Raw genomic sequence first — 16,508 nt, 5'->3', positions numbered from 1 at the left:
TAATGTAGATGTGGTAGCACAGGAAGCGGTGGGCATCAGCACAGGCTGGCTGCCCCAGGTACAACCCCTCTTGTGGGTATGAACTTGGGGCAGCTGCACATGCTACCCTGGCTCTACTACTATTTTTTAGTGCTCTAGTTCAATGAGAGCTAGTGTGAGTATGTCTATGCAAGCCTGGATTCCCCACCCCAGCTATAAGTGTAAATTCAAGAAGTAAACAAACATCCCAAATCCTTAAAATTGGTACAATTTAAAAATGTCTTTCATTTTATGTAATCTAAGATGGCTTTTAGTATGAATTTTTTTAATGTATGCCTTTTATCTCGACAGTTGCTGTCTCTTTCTAAGACATGTCATTGGCACTTTATTGAGAAGGAGTTGGAAAATGTGGACTAGAAATAAGTGGATAATAAATATTACAGTATTTATCTTCCCATTAAGTGTGGTAATACCATTGAGTTGCTTTGAAAAACAGCATACCAAATCAGATTGTCTGCCTTCACGGTGAACAATGCTTATTGTCTGATCCATATCTATTTTATTTTAATGTGACAGATACCAGATGTTCAATATTGAGCCTTCTGAGATTGGTCTTTGGTTTTGAAACTACAGCAATCAGATAGGGACATTAATCTCACTTTCCTTTAAACTTGAAAATTGAGTAAATGTGCAAGTACAAGACTTGGGTTTAATTAAAGACATATGTCATCTTTGAATGAACAAGGGACAAGCTAGAGATTCAACATGACAGAGCACACTTCAGTGATATACAGTGACTATTTTTTGTACTATTACACATGCAAAAGCCAATGCACATGCTTACATTGATTTCAGTCTATGGGGACAAATTCTGTACTTACTTACATGGGACTAGATTCTGATATCCTCACTCATGCTAAATAGCACCTTACTTCATGAATGATGCCATTGAAATCAATATATGTCCATTAAGACATGTTGATTAGTACCTTGGTCCACTCATGAAGTATTCTTGTAATAGTACTATACAACAACATGACTAAAGGTCTCTGTATCTGCCCTTTAGTTTTCATTCCATTCTTCCTCGGGGAAATGCCTATTGAAGTGATGGAAGTTGGCTTAATAAGGGGGTTTTCCAAGGTCCATGGGAGTCTTTCCATTGACTTCAGTGGGCCTGAAGAATGGAGTAAACACTAAGTGGGATTTCAGAATCTGGGCTCTAGACTTTATACATAAGAATCCATCACTAAATCTTAATTCATTTCTTATACATCCACATGCAATGCTATTAATCTTTGATCTGTTTCCATATCTCGCTGATTGTTAAAGAGAGTGCTTGGATGAAATTTACTTTATTAAGCTTTGCCACCAGTGTCTTCAGAGCTGAGGTAATTACATTTTCTGAAGAAATACCAGTTTCAGAGATTCCACTGCATCCAAGAACTATTAATAATCACAAAGGCTCTCTCACAGTGCTATTTACAATATTGATGTCAAGAAAAAGTAGAACACTTGTCCCAAAGAGCTTGCAAGCAAAGGCAGTTTTGTCATTGATCTTATTAGGAGCAGGATTAGGCCTAAAGTCTGACCGTGTCTATGCGCTGCAGACAGGCGGTGATGATCCAATCTTTGGAGCATCAGTGGAGATAGTTTTAGCTTTAGAATATTGTGTGTACTTTTAAATGTATCTATAATTGGTAGATTATCATGTAATGGCTTTGCAGAACAAGTGAGTGCCCTACACTGAAGTGTAGGGGATGCAACCTAACGACTGGAGCAGAAGTCTAGCCTAGTGGTCAGAGCAGAATCAGAGGGCAGAACCAGAAGTGTGGTCAGAAGACAAGTCAGTGGTCAGAGCGAGGAGTTAGGAATCAAGAGGTAGATTGGGGCTGGGGCTAGAGCAGAGCAGGCCAGGGGTGGAGCAGATCAAGGAGTGGACTGGAAGGAGATCTGGTGCAGCTATGAGCTTAGAATGCATTGAGCAGCCACTATGCTGCTGTTGCTACCAGTCTTAAATGGTTGTCTCTTCTGACCAATCAGGGAGCACAGTTACTTAGTGAAGCTTTATTGAGCCCAGCTGACCTCACTGGGTTTGTAGGCACTGAGCCCCCGGAGGCAACTGAGATCCTGACAAGTTTTAAAGAGGTTGAATGTAGAGAAGATTGTTACTTGGTGAATGCAGGTAGGTGTTCCAAGTGTAAGTGGCTGTATTTCACCTTTTTACTCAAAAACATACTCTTCATGAAATTAACTTTTTTTTAAATAAAGAGATAGGCATTGGATACTAAGCATTGCTTAGATGCTGTGATGAATAGGCTATAGAAAAACCCTTAGATGGGTAGATCAGACACTCAAGATATGGGATGAAAATAAATGAAGTGTGAAGTAAAAAAATAAGTATTTAGAGTTACTGTACACTTTCAAGAGGTATTTGACATTTACACTGTACTGTATGTATCTATCAAGAGATAACAAATAGGGAGTCTCTCTAATATGATGGAGACTGTCCTTGACTTGTTTAGGAACATATTTAGAATGCCAGAAGTGATGTAAGTTACAATCAATCTTACAAAGCTGTTGCTAGAATTTTTATGCAGTAGTCTGCAAACAAAGGAAATATGCACTGATTTTTTTTAAATTTAAAAGCCAAGAACAAATAAGAGCTTGAACTCAGATTGATGTTAGATTAATAATCCCCCTCCCCCGCCTCAAATATACAATGTGTCAGGTATATCAACTGATAACACACACACACACTTTTACTATTTTTGCATGATCCTTTCCATTTTTTGAATAAGCCCCACATCATCTTACCTATTGTATTAATAGAAATTTAAACATTCAGCAAGTTTGTGGGGTACAAAATTAACACTGGAAAGTTAAATGCTAGTTTTCTGTTAGGCTGCTAACAAATGAAGGGGAAAACAAACTAAAACTCTGATTTCATCTTTTTAGATGCTTATGGGTGAATATTTCTCATAGATGTGATATATATGGGCAGAGTTTCTTATACCTCTGAATAAGATACAAGAAGAAATTTAAAAATGGAACTTAGTGACTCAGAGTTTCATGCACATTTCTGAAGGTAGTGTTTGGTCCTAGGAAAATGCTCCATAGATTTTAATCCACTCTAATATTTTCCAAAAATGGATGCAAAATACACCTAGATGTTTCTTGCCATAATTTTCCTTTTACTGAATTATCCCCTTAATAATGTTTTACCAAGTGATTTCTGTGCTTGTCTTTTCACTGAAGTATCTCTGCATGGTGAAAGACCCTCCATGCTCATTAGTGAGATGGAAGAACTGAAGTCTTTCCCTGCCTTGAGGCATAACAATATAATATCACTCCATGCTACTAACTGCTTACAGAATGTTCCCTGCTTCCCCTGTTCAGGGCATAGAGTACTTGCTGAAATTTGTCTTCTCACCTGAGGCAGGAATCTGCTGCTTGGTAAATCACCAGAACATGTCACCCACACATCAAAATAGACTTATGTGCCTCAGCTACAAAAATGCTTTTCTCCACCTGGAATTTAACAGTGATTGATTTCCTACCTAAAGCAATTAACTCTAAAGTGAATCAGAAATTTGACTGGCCTCGCTTTCATTTAGGAAACATGGAATAGGCATTTTAATAACTAGCCCTTTGTGTCATGAACTAGCCTTCTGAACAAATTCAGGTTCTCTCCCTTATTGTGCACATCCTTACCAAGCGGCAATATATTAAATGCTAAAATCTGCATTAAATCTATGTGAAAGGTCAGACTTAATACACACCAAAGCAAAAAAAAAAACACTTAGGTCAGAGCAGCAGCCTTAACTGCTCACATTCTGCTTATTGTAGTCCATGGAATGTGAAAAAACCCTCACTTTTCTGGGACCCCTGGATATGGTGAGGGCACGGGGCTGTTGTGCAGGAGACCTGGATTCTAGCTTTAATTCTGCCACTCGCTCACTATGTTGGTTAAAGCAAGTCACTTAGGCCAAAAAAAAAAAAATTAAGTGTCTAATTTTGAATGTCTCCAGTTTTGGGTCCCTAACTCAAGACACTCGGGGCCTGATTGTCAGAGAAGTTGACCAATGAAGCTCTAGGTGCTCAGCACCTCTGAAAATTGAGTCCTAGTAAAATTACTAACCCCTTTCCCAAACAAGGGGGGAAAGCGGGGAGGAAAATGTGCACTAGGCCATACAAAGGGCTTTTGGCAAAGCCACATGCTGTCTCACAGTGAGTTAAACTGATTTATGTCATGTAATTGGCTTTGTGATTTTTCTGCTGCAATTTGTTAATGTCAGATTGAAACCCATTCTCCCTGAAAACTGTTCTCCTAAAAAAAATTAATTAGTCCTTCTGAATGTAATATCTTAAATGGTGCCTAGCTACTGCAGTACATTAGAAATGTCTGTTAGAGCTGGTCAAGAGAGTCTCTGAATCTCATTTAAAATAGTTTTAGAGATGGGGACAGGAGTTCTGCTGCTTTATCATTATAAACATATCTTAATGGATTACAATATCTCAAGCGGGAAACATTTTGCATCTGGATTGACAATTTTTATAAAAAGTTTCATTCTGATTTAATGTGAAACTGTTAAGATAGAAAACTCCTCAAACAATAATTTATCTATGGGAGCTATGTGCCACAATGTGCAAGTTGCCCGCCTTATGACAAGAAGAGTTCATGATCTAAGGATGAACATACAGATCAGAGTTAGGATGGAGATGGATGATAGGTGAGCTCAACGGATGAGGGAAATGATCAAGGTGGTGCTTGGGAAAGCTCTCCAGAACTCAGCATCACAAATTCAGCACTATAGTATGGTATTCACCAAGTTTTGCCCTCAGTTACTACCTTTTAGGTTGCATAAGGGTTAAATGAGGATGGTCTTCGGCCTGATGTCCACTCTCAGGTAAATTGCTACACATGCTGGGCCAAAATCAGATCTCATTTACATCCCTGCAACTCCATTGGAGTGACTAAACTGTGTAGCTCTTGGCCCATGATTTTTCTGTAAATTCTATTCCATATCAATGATAGCAATATTCTCTTCCTATACTGTACATCACGTACTGTGATCTTTTTCCCTGTGTCATGCACTGCAATTGCCTTTGCTTTTGTACTGGCAGATTTGAATTTATAAATAATCTTGGAGCTGAGTGCTGATGGCTACAAACACCCCTATGTGTGGATTGCAAGCAATACATTGTTTGCAATTTAATGCTGAGGCAGCCATTCATTTTGGAGAATCTCTGTACCGTACATTCCTAAACCACGATAGCATACCCTAAAGACTGTTTTATATAAAATAACTCCACTGATGCAGTGTGGGACTGCAAAGTGTAGGACTCTACTGCTGCCAGCCAAGATTCCAAAAAAGTCCCTTATTCAACTAAAAGATAGATTAGAAAATATTAGAATGGATTGGGGCATTAGTTTTTTCCTGTAATTTTATTTTTCACAGGAAATTGTGGAATGAAATGAAAATCTTTCTTTCAGGGCAGTTGTGAAAACTGAAAACTTTCAGGTTTTGGAGTTTCAAGTGTTCACCCTATGTTTCTCTTCATTTTTAATATATTTTTTAATCTTTTCCTGCCTTTGTTCTATTGGAAAAAATAAAGGGATGGGGAAAGTTTAAAAAGAGAGTGAGAAATTAGGGGAAAACATTGTTTCAGACATTTTTCAATTTTTTCCACTGGAAAAGTGTGAAAATAGTTAAAATATAGAAGTGAGAGAATGTCACCTTCTCTGTTTTAAATGGCTTTGTATATTTTAAAATCTGAGATAAACTAGTGCTTTCCTCTGATTTTTTTTTTTTTTTACTTTTTTCACATTCTTGCAATGGAGACCATTTTTTAGTCTTTTTTAAAGTTTGGTGACACCCCCCCTTCCTCTTTCCCTCCCCTCCCCCCCACACACAGAGTCTCTGATTTTTACCTTTCCCATAGCCATTTTCCTACTTGAAAAAGGGAAAAGCCCACCAAAAATTCCAAACCTGGAAATCAAAACCAAACAAAAAAATAAAATCAAAATGATTTTCTTGTCATTTAGAAATGTTATTTGTTTTTTTAATTAGAAACAACATTTTCTCTACAGATAAAATAATGTTTAATCAAAAACTTCATATTTTGGTAACATTTTTAATTGAAAATGTTTTACCATCTCTTGAAAATATAGCTCAGATTCATGTTAGCCTCTGAAGGGGTGGAAGCCACAGCAGAATTTGGCACAGAACCTCCACCATCAGAAAATCCAACATGGGCGGTAGGGTGGGGCTAGAATAGCAAAGGTATAAATTGGGTCAGCCCAATACCAATACCATTGTAGCCTCCCCTATGGTCTTCAAGTGTAGTGTCAACTGAGTTTCCATGTGATCATCTCATTGGGGATGCAGGTGGGTAACACCAATAAACAAGCAATCTTTTACTAACCAAAATCAGTTTGCTAGAAGAAAATTTGACAACTGAAATATGAACTTCTGAATTATCTTATGATAACATGCAAGTTCGTTAGTGTCACCATCCTATGCAGCTTGCATTTAAAAATTACAAATTCTGGAAGGAGTATTTTCTAACCAGTGTGAGTGTAATGTTTTGGTTCCTCTTGGTTTATAAATTCATAATTTTGATAGATTGCATTTTGCTTTAATTGAAAATGTTTGATTCTTTGCATGGTATTCTAAAATAGGTAATAAATTGAACAGAACACTTAAAATAGTAATATAAAGAAATATTAAAGAAGGAAAATATGTATTTCTGGGGAAGTGAAAATGTAATAAATAAAATGAAAGACGACAACTATGCACATGATCTGGATAGGCTGCATGGTGTATAAATCACACGACCTCACTGTGCCCTGTGGCTTGCTTCACAGATCTTGTGATATATGAGGCAACATGATGTACAGAATAAGGAGTACATTTATATGCCTTTTTCAAATGGCAAAACTTCACCTTCTTCCTCTTCAACAGACTAAAAAAAGTCAGAGAAACCCGTACTGCTAAGAGTCGCGCTCTCAATATACCATGTTGTTTGCGTGAAGCTAATCTCTCCAATTATAAGCTTGATTTGGAGAGACTATTCTTGTTCTATATGTGTACAGCACCTAGCACAATGGGGTCCTGGTTTGTGACTGGGTCCCCTAGACACTACTGCAATACAAATAATATATCATTCACTTAATATCAAAAACAATATAAGACCAAAGGGAAGAAGGTGGGGTGCAGGGCGCTAAATCCCCAGCTGCCCAAGGGGAAGGAAAGAGGAAACTAGTCCACATGGTGGTGATGATTTCCTTTGACATCAATGGTTGGGGTAGGCCCTTTGCCAGTTGCTCAGATACACTGGTGATGGTCATAATATAGATGCTTATGTACATAGAAAAAGTAAAAAATAAATGCTTAATAGTCTGCAAAATGATTTCAGTGATAGCCTCCTATGTTTGGTCTCGTAATTGGATATTTCTCCTTTTGGATTTCAAGTTTCCACACTTAGGCCTCGATCCTGCTAACTCTTAACTTTATGTCCATGTGTCATCCAACTGAATCCATGTACTTGCTAACTTTACTCCTATGAGTCAACAGATGAATTTCGTTGTAAAGTTTTTGAAGAAAATCTTTTTTTTCCCCCCTCTATGAGAATCTGCAAAAAAAAGAAATACACTTTCCCCTTTCCATTGAATATAGCTGACAGTGAGATAATTTTTTTTGGTATCTTCACAACTGTTGACTTATACTGTAATTAAAACTATATTAATCTGGTTTTGGTTGTTAGGTTTCAGCCATTACAAGTTATACAGATGTACTACTGTCTTATTAAATCTGCCTTGCAGAAAACCAACTCCAGCCAAACAGAAGCATCAGCAAAGGTATGAACTTGACCCATTACCTGAGTGTAAGGTGGAACTCGCAAATACTTATTTGGACCGTTTCTATACTAATGTTATTAAGTAGCAGCAATTTCTCTTTGCTTAGAAAAGAACTCATGTGGGCTCCCCAGTTTAAATATAACCTGTATCTTGTTAGATTCTATAACAGATCAGGACTGCAGATCAAGGAGGAGAATTTTGCTGCATATGTTGTTATTCATAGTAGTCTTGGTTGTTATTCATAGATCCTTGATGTTCAGACTTCTTGACTGGGAGCTATGGTGCCATAAACGTCACAGAATCAGTAACGGTGTATTGGAGTTGATTAGAACTGTAAGTGCTCACATAAATGAATGTCGTTGGGCATAATTTTTCTGGCTTAGAATAAACACACTATTTTTACAATTTCTTTTAAAATGAAAAATGAAACAAACCACCTTACAAACGTATCACATTTGTAGTAAATAAATATATTTGTATTTCAGAAAGAAGAACGCCAAAAACGTTTATTAAAAATTAGCGTAATGTGTCTTCTCTTCACCCCATCCCCTCTCCACAAAAATACAAGTATAAGAGACAGTTATTTATGATAGCAAACATACTGGATGTGCATATGGTTAATATTTATACACTGCATAATTTTAAGAGTAGTTGGCCCATACTTTCTGACCCTCGCCTCTCCCACACAAAGTATTTTTTGCTCCTGGAAATTAATCACATTTTAGGTCTTGATATATTCTGTTACACAAATATATTAGGACTGTGTGTCAGTGCCTGTTCATCAAGCATATGGCATATAGCCTGAAGCACCCTAGGTTAATGGTGTGTGAAGCTAAAACACTGCTCTTACAGATTCATCCTGCTAACCTTGACCAGAGGGCAACGTTAGTGTTTTGATGAGTGACTGGGAATAACTGTGTTTCTGAGAATGCTGAAGTCGTACGTCATCTGCATGCTAGGCTATTGCTATGATTTGCATTCTGAAAGAGCAGTAGACAAAACTAGGTCAATAACTTACAAATGGATTTTGATTTTAAGTCAAAAAAGGGACCAATGAAGATGAAATCTAGGACACTTCAGCTGTTGGCTACGTTCACTTGGCCACTGTCAATCATTTACGTTTAGATTTCTTTTTCCTTCAAGAGATGACGAGTCTGAAGTCAGGGAATGTTTAGAGGGTTATTTCAAAATATTTGTTCTTTGTACATGGGTGTCTTGTTGTTTTGGATTCTGTTTTTAGTACTAAGTGTTCCAAGACTCCAATACAGAGGCAATTTAATTGCTGCTTAATGCATAAGTGTAAGTACATTTCAATGTAGTATACAACAGATTTCACTATATATTCAGTACAGCTGAATTAAAATTGCATGACACTGGCTCCTGGATACTCAGTAGTTTGGAACGTTACCCAATCATCCATTAAAATTCCAGCAAAACAATGGAATCTTATTTCTAAGGCTGTGGCTATAACACATTACTGAGTATTTTTCTCAAAGGAAAGCCTTTCTTTGCAATTAGAATAAGCCTTTATCCTGAGTAGATCTGAAGACTTTAGCACAGGAGATATAAAACAGATGATGTTATATTCTACTCTTGTATTACATTACCATCTAGTCATACCCTAACCAATACCTTAAATAGAGGCAACACAGTGAGCTAAAACTGGATCAAAGACAGGTCAAATGGAAGCTAATATCACATTGAAATTCAAGATGGAGCAGACCAGTAGTAGTTCTGCATAACCAATGCTAGGTGTTGATCAGATCCAGAACCCATTTACCTGAGCTGCCCAGATTTTGAGTAGTTTGGGTAAATGGTGACAGCTTTGTCCCATATCTGTTCCAATAGGTTGGGATTTTAGTTTGCAAAGCAAAAAGCAGGGGATTCTGGTCCCATTTCTCTGAATCAAAAAGTCTGAGATTGGAGAAGCTTGCATAAATGATCTATAAATTTGTCCATTGCCACTTTTATATTTGAAAACAATCTTTTTGGGGCAAGTATTTTTTTTTCTTTTATTCAGCAAACACTATTAAAATTGCATGTATGTTGTAATGAACTGGCTGGAGTGAGTGTGCATCACCACTCTCTACTGAATGGAATCAAAACTGCTCAACAGTGTTTCACAGGCCCTATACTGCTAATAGCTAATGGAGATCCTCAAGTGCTAGGGGGCCATGTTTATGAAGCTGGTGGGTTTGGGGGGCTATGGTCACTGCTGCCATGAAGTTCTGAGTGGCCATTCTGTTCAGAATGATGACTGATTTAGCTGCACACATTGAGTATGGGTCAACCAGGGGTAACTTTGCTTGTGTAGACAAGGTTTAAATGAATGGAGAGGCCCGTTTTTGGCCCTTAATGCTTTTCCTCTTGACTTAGGACATTGTTTTGATTTGAAAAACTTTTAGGTCTGCATTATACTAAAGAAATGATCTCAGCAGTTACTCCAGGAATGAATTTGGCTTAATCTCACTATTTTAAAGAGCTAGTCAAAAATAAGTGGAACATCAGTTTGGCAACTTTCACTCCCCTGTGCCATACATAAGTAGAGCCCTTACTGGCATGGCAAACTTCTTGTGGCACTAATGAAGAGGGGGAGGAAGAAGAGATGAGGGTTTAATTGTCCCCTCCTCCTCAGTCAGTGGCTAGAGAGGAGGACCTTGAACAGATGGATGGGGATTTAGCACAGTACCTGGGAGGACACAAACATGCAGCATGGCCAGAACGTGCTGCCCCCACCACAGGTCTGCTGTCTTCCCATTGGTTGGGGATGTGGGACCAGGTTAGCCAATAGGCTCTTGCATGCCACTCCTCAAAACCCTGCATATTTAAACTATCCTGGGCTTTTCAAAAGCCTCGTGCTCCTTCTAGCTCCCATACCCTCCCTCCCCTTAGGTGTAGCACAGGAGCTGTATTTTTAGGATATTGCAGGTCTGACTGATTGCCTGTTTCAGGATCAGGAAGGAATTTTTCCAGTTGGAACAAACTGGCAGAGGTCTAGTGAGGTTTTTTCTGCATTCCTCATGTGATGGGTTGGATCACAGAAACCCCCTTGAGAACTGCCAACTGATGTGTCAAGAAAGACTACTTCTGCCCCTGCTTTCCTACCCTGGCAGCTTAGGACTCCAGCACCCTGTGTTAGTGAGCCAGACACGCCCGTCTGCTCCAACACAGGTCCAGGGTCTGAACCACGTGCACCCAAAGCTGCAGACTTAACTGAAAGCAACTTACAGAAGTGTTCCTGTCTTTAACACTCAGATCCCCAACTCCCAATGGGATACAAACCCCAAATAAATCCGTTTTACCCTGTATAAAGCTTATACAGGGTAAACTCATGAATTGTTTGCCCTCTATAACACTGATAGAGAGAGATGCACAGCTACTCCTTCCCCCACCCTGGTATTAATGCATACTCTGGGTTAATTAATAAGTAAAAAGTGATTTTTTTAAATACAGAAAGTAGGATTTAAATGGTTCCAAGTAGTAACAGACAGAACAAAGTGATTTACCAAGTAAAATAAAATAGAACACGCAAGTCTATGTCTAAGAAACTGAGTACAACTAAAACCTCACCAGTTCCAGTAAGCTTCCTTTTATAGACTAGCCTCCTGCTAGTCTGGGTCCAGCAATCACTCACACCCCCTGTAGTTACTGTCCTTTGTTCCAGTTTCTTTCAGGTATCCTTGAGGGTGGAGAGGCTTTCTCTTTAGCCAGCTGAAGACAAAATGGAGGGGTCTCCCAGGGGTTTAAATAGACTTTCTCTTGTGGGTGGAGACTCTCTTCTATGCAGAGTCCAGCTCCAAGATGGAGTTTTGGAGTCATATGGGTGAGCCACATGTCCATGCATGACTCAGTTTTTACCAGCCAAGCCACATTCCTGGGAAGGCTCAGATGTGGATTGGCATCTTCAAGTTCATTGTTGGCTTAAGTGGTTTTTGATTGGGCACTTAATTTGCACTTTTCTCAAGAAGCTGACCAAATGCTCTACTAAGCTAGTTGAAATTAAGCAAGTATAGAGCCAATATTCCTAACTTCAAGTACAAAAATGACACATGCATACAAACAAAATTAATAGATTCAGTAGATCATAACCTTTACAGAGATATGTTACATGGCATATGTAGCATAAACATATTCTAGTTATGTGATGTATACAATCATAAGTATATTCCATAAAGCCTTATAGGGGGCACCGTCACATCTCATGGTATCACTGAGGCACAGTTGGGTTGCATGCAATAGGATTCAAAAGTTGAATATTCAGAAAGATAAGAATGTTTAGCTTGTTGCAACTTGTATCCAGTGTGGATAAAAGCTAAAAAGGCCATTCCCAGAGGAAAATGAGACCTGGAATTTAACTTTTAGAACATGTGCCTATAAGAGAATGGGAGATCTGAAGTCTTCATGGTTTGATGTCACCCCCTGATTACCCCTAGGTGGAGGGATTCAGAAATGTATATCAATGCAAGAAATATGGGGAATAAGCAGGAAGAACTCAAAATGCTAGTAAATGAACACAATTATGACAGTTGTCATCAGAGACACTTGGTCAGATAATACGCATGACTGGAATATTGGTGTAGAAGGGTACAGCTTGCTCAGGAAGGACAGGCCGGGGAAAAAAGGAAGGAGGTGTTGCCTTATATATTAAAATGTAGACACTTGGACTGAGGTTGAGATGGAAATAGGAGACAGACTTGTTGGAAGTCTCTGGGTAACGATAAAAAGGGTAAAAAACAAGGGTAATGTCATGATAGGGGTCTACTACAGACCACCTAACCAAGAAGAAGAGGTGGATGAGGCTTTTTTTAAAAACAAAATCATCTAAAGCACAGGACTTGGTGATGATGGGGGACTTCAACTACCCAGATATCTGTTGGGAAAATAACACAGGAAGGCACAGATTATCCAACAAGTTCTTGAAATGTATTGGAGACCATTTTTTATTTCAGAAGGTGGAGACAGCGACTAGGGGAGAGGCTGTTCTAGATTTGATTTTTGACAAATAGGTAGTACCTGTTTGAGAATGTGAAGGTGGAAGGCAGCTTGGGTGAAAGTGATCATGAAATGATAGAGTTCATGATTCTGAGGAATGGTAGGAGGGAGAACAGCAAAATAAAGACAATGGATTTCAAGAAGGCAGAATTTAGCAAACTTGGGGAGTTGGTAGGTAAGATCCCATGGGAAGCAAGTCTAAGGGGAAAAACAATAGGAAAGATAGGAAGTATGGCAAGAGAGCACCCTGGCTTAACCAGGAGATCTTCAATGATCTAAAACTAAAAAATAATCCTACAAAAAGTGGAAACTAGGTCAAATTACAAAGGATGAATATAAACAAATAACACAAGTATGTAGGTACAAAATTAGAAAGGCCAAGGCACAAAATGAGATCAAACTAGCTAGAGACATAAAGGATAACAAGAAAACATTCTACAAATACATTAGAAGCAGGAGGAAGACCAAGGATGGGGTAGGCACGTTACTTAATGAGGGGCGGGGGGAATAATAACAGAAAATGTGGAAATGGCAGAGGTGCTTAGTGACGTCTTTGTTTCAGTTTTCACTAAGAAGGTTGGTGGTGATTGAATGTCTAACGTAGGAAATGTCAATGAAAATGAGGTAGGATCAGAAGAGGCTAAAATAAGGAAAGAACAAGTTAAAAATTACTTGGACAAATTAGATGTCTTCAAGTCACCAGGGCCTGATGTAATGCATTCTAGAATACTCAAGGAGCTGACTGAGGAGATATCTGAGCCATTAGCAATTTTCTTTGAAAAGTCATGGAAGGTGGGAGAGATTCTAGAAAACTGGAAAGGGACAAATATAGTACCCATCTATAAAAAGGGAAATACAGACAACCCGGGGAATTACAGACCAGTCAGCTTAACTTCTGTACCTTGAAAGATAAAGGAGCAAATAATTAAGCAATCAGTTTGCAAACATCTAGAAGATAATAAGGTGATAAGTAACAGCATGGATTTCTCAAAAACAAATCATGTCAGACCAACCTGATAGCTTTCTTTGACAGGGTAACAAGCCCTGTGGATAGGGGGGAAGCCATGGATGTGGTATATCTTGACTTTAGTAAAGCTTTTGATACTGTTTCGCATGACCTTCTTATAAACAAAGTAGGGAATTGAAACCTAGATGGAGCTACTATAAGGTGAGTGCAAAACTGGTTGGAAACCATTCCCAGAGATTAGTTATATCACAGATGGGGTCCCACAGGGATCAGTTCTGGGTCCGGTTCTGTTTAATATCTTTATCAATGATTTAGATAATGGCATACAAATATAAAGTTTGTGGACGATACCAAGCTTGGAGGATAGGATTAAAATTCAAAATGATCTGGACAAAGTGGAGAAATGGTCTGAAGCAGATAGGATGAAATACAGTAAGGACAAATGCAAAGTACTCCTTAGGAAGGAACAATCAGTGGCATACATACAAAATGGGAAATGACTGTTTAGGAAGTAGTAATGCGGAAAGGGATCTGGGGGGTCATAGTGGATCACAAGCTAAATATGAGTCACCAGTGTAACACTGTTGCAAAAAAAGCGAACATCATTCTGAGATGTATTAGCAGGAGTGTTGTAAGCAAGACAAGAAGTAATTTTTCCACTCTACTCTGCATTGATTAGGCCTCAGCTGATGTATTGTGTCCAGTTCTGGGCAACACATTTCAGGAAAGATGTGGACAAATTGGAGAAAGTCCAGAGAAGAGCAACAAAAATGATTAAAGGTCTAGAAAACATGACCTATGATGGAAGATTGAAAAAATTGGGTGTGTTTAGTCTGGAAAAGAGAAGACAGAGAGGGGATGTAACAGTTTTCAACCTTCATAAAAGGTTGTTACAAGGAGGAAGAAGAATTGTTCTTATTAGCTTCTGAGGATAGGACAAGAAACAAGGCTTAAATTGCAGCAATAGAGGTTTAGGTTGGACATTAGGAAAAACTTCCTAACTATCAGGGTGGTTAAGCACTGGAATAAATTGCCTAGGGAGGTTGTGGAATCTCCATCATTGGAGATTTTTTAAGAGCAGGTTAGACAAACACCGGTCAGGAATGGTCTAGATAATACTTAGTCCTGCCGTGAGTGCAGGATACTGGACTAGATGATCTCTTGAGGTCCCTTTCGGGTCTAGGAATTGTAGGGGTGGGCCTACACAGGTCCGCACAGAGTGTTCTTGTTATACAGTGGGCACCTGGTAACCCCACACTGGATCCAGTTAAATGCCAGGTATGTGAGAGCAGGGCAAGGGCACATAGCTCCCCTCCCCAGTGCTAAGTTAATAATGTTGCAGCCTGCTATTTAAACCCATTCCATATGTCTGTCATTTATTCACCTGCATGTCCTGATCAAAAGATAGAAGGGTGACTTGTCTTTTACAGATACCAGTAGAAGTGTTCTTTTTGTATTTTGCAAAACAGTTACAAATAACTAGCTGAGCACATTCCTCTTGCTCATTCTTCTTTATAAAACACAACCATTCATAAGGGCAAATAGGATACCTTTATACAAGTGTCACCGTATGGGATAGCTTGGTGTGCCAGAAGGGATTTTAAACATGTTGCGTAAGCTGTTGGTTTTTTGCAAAAAATTAGATAGAGGGATCTATATCAGAAAGGGCTACAGTCTGCTTGGGTTGTAGAGTGCTGTGGTTTGTACAAAAGTATGATTCTTTTTACTTTTTACATATACAGCCTCCTAACAGATCATGGTGCTTTACAAAGCAAGTTAAACTCTGAATTCCTGTTTCAAAGAACTGACAAGAAAAGATCAAGAGAAAATAACAATAAAGAGAGAGAATCATGGAAATACCCTTCCCCATCAAAGCACTTTAATATGTGACCCAATTGATTTCAGTAGGCCTACTCACATGCTTACAATTATGTCTGTGCTTTGCTGAATCAGTGTTAGTGTGGGAATGTGGTCCCTTAAGGGAATAATGCACCTATCTTAAGGGTTACATGTTTTGTTAGGTTTTTTTAAAAATTATTATTTGTGTATTCATTTTTTGTAGTTAACATTTTTTAGCCTGATTCTGATCCCATATTATAAATCAAAAATAACTCCACATCAATAGGATTTTGCCTGGTTGTGAGAATCAGAATCAGGCTCAGAGATTGTAAATCCCCATTGAATAAGCAAATCTTATAATTTAGTGGGCAAACAGCATGCCCATATCACATCCAGGAATAAAATACTCTACACTTTAAAAAAACCAAACCAAACAAAAAAACCCCAACAACTATGGGGAACAAATACGAGCAGCTACGTAAACAGCAAAACCAATACAAGCTGCTGGCTGAAATAGGAGATTGAGGTTTGTTCCCTTATTTATCCAGGGCTGGTTAAAATAAATTGCAGGATTGCATAAGTGTTCCTTTGAGGACATATTTAAAATGTTAACAAAGGCTTCAGATTGTGTGAAAAACATTTACATAACAAGAAGTTTACTTAGAACTGGGTTGCACAATGTGTTTGTGTTTCATTGATCTGTTCCTCTTAATCCCTTAGTGCTGGAGCTGGAAGCTTTTACAGTCCGAACAATCTTTATAAATTTTGTGAGCATTACGTCTGAGATTTTTCAAAGGAACCTAAGGTAGTTAGGTGCCCAATATCCAATGAAACTCAATGGGATTCAGGCATTTTTCAGATATGATAGTT

The sequence above is a fragment of the Mauremys mutica genome, chromosome 5, assembly GCF_020497125.1.
Source record: "Mauremys mutica isolate MM-2020 ecotype Southern chromosome 5, ASM2049712v1, whole genome shotgun sequence".
Classification (NCBI taxonomy): Eukaryota; Metazoa; Chordata; order Testudines; family Geoemydidae; genus Mauremys; species Mauremys mutica.
Note: the sequence above shows the minus strand (reverse complement) of the source record.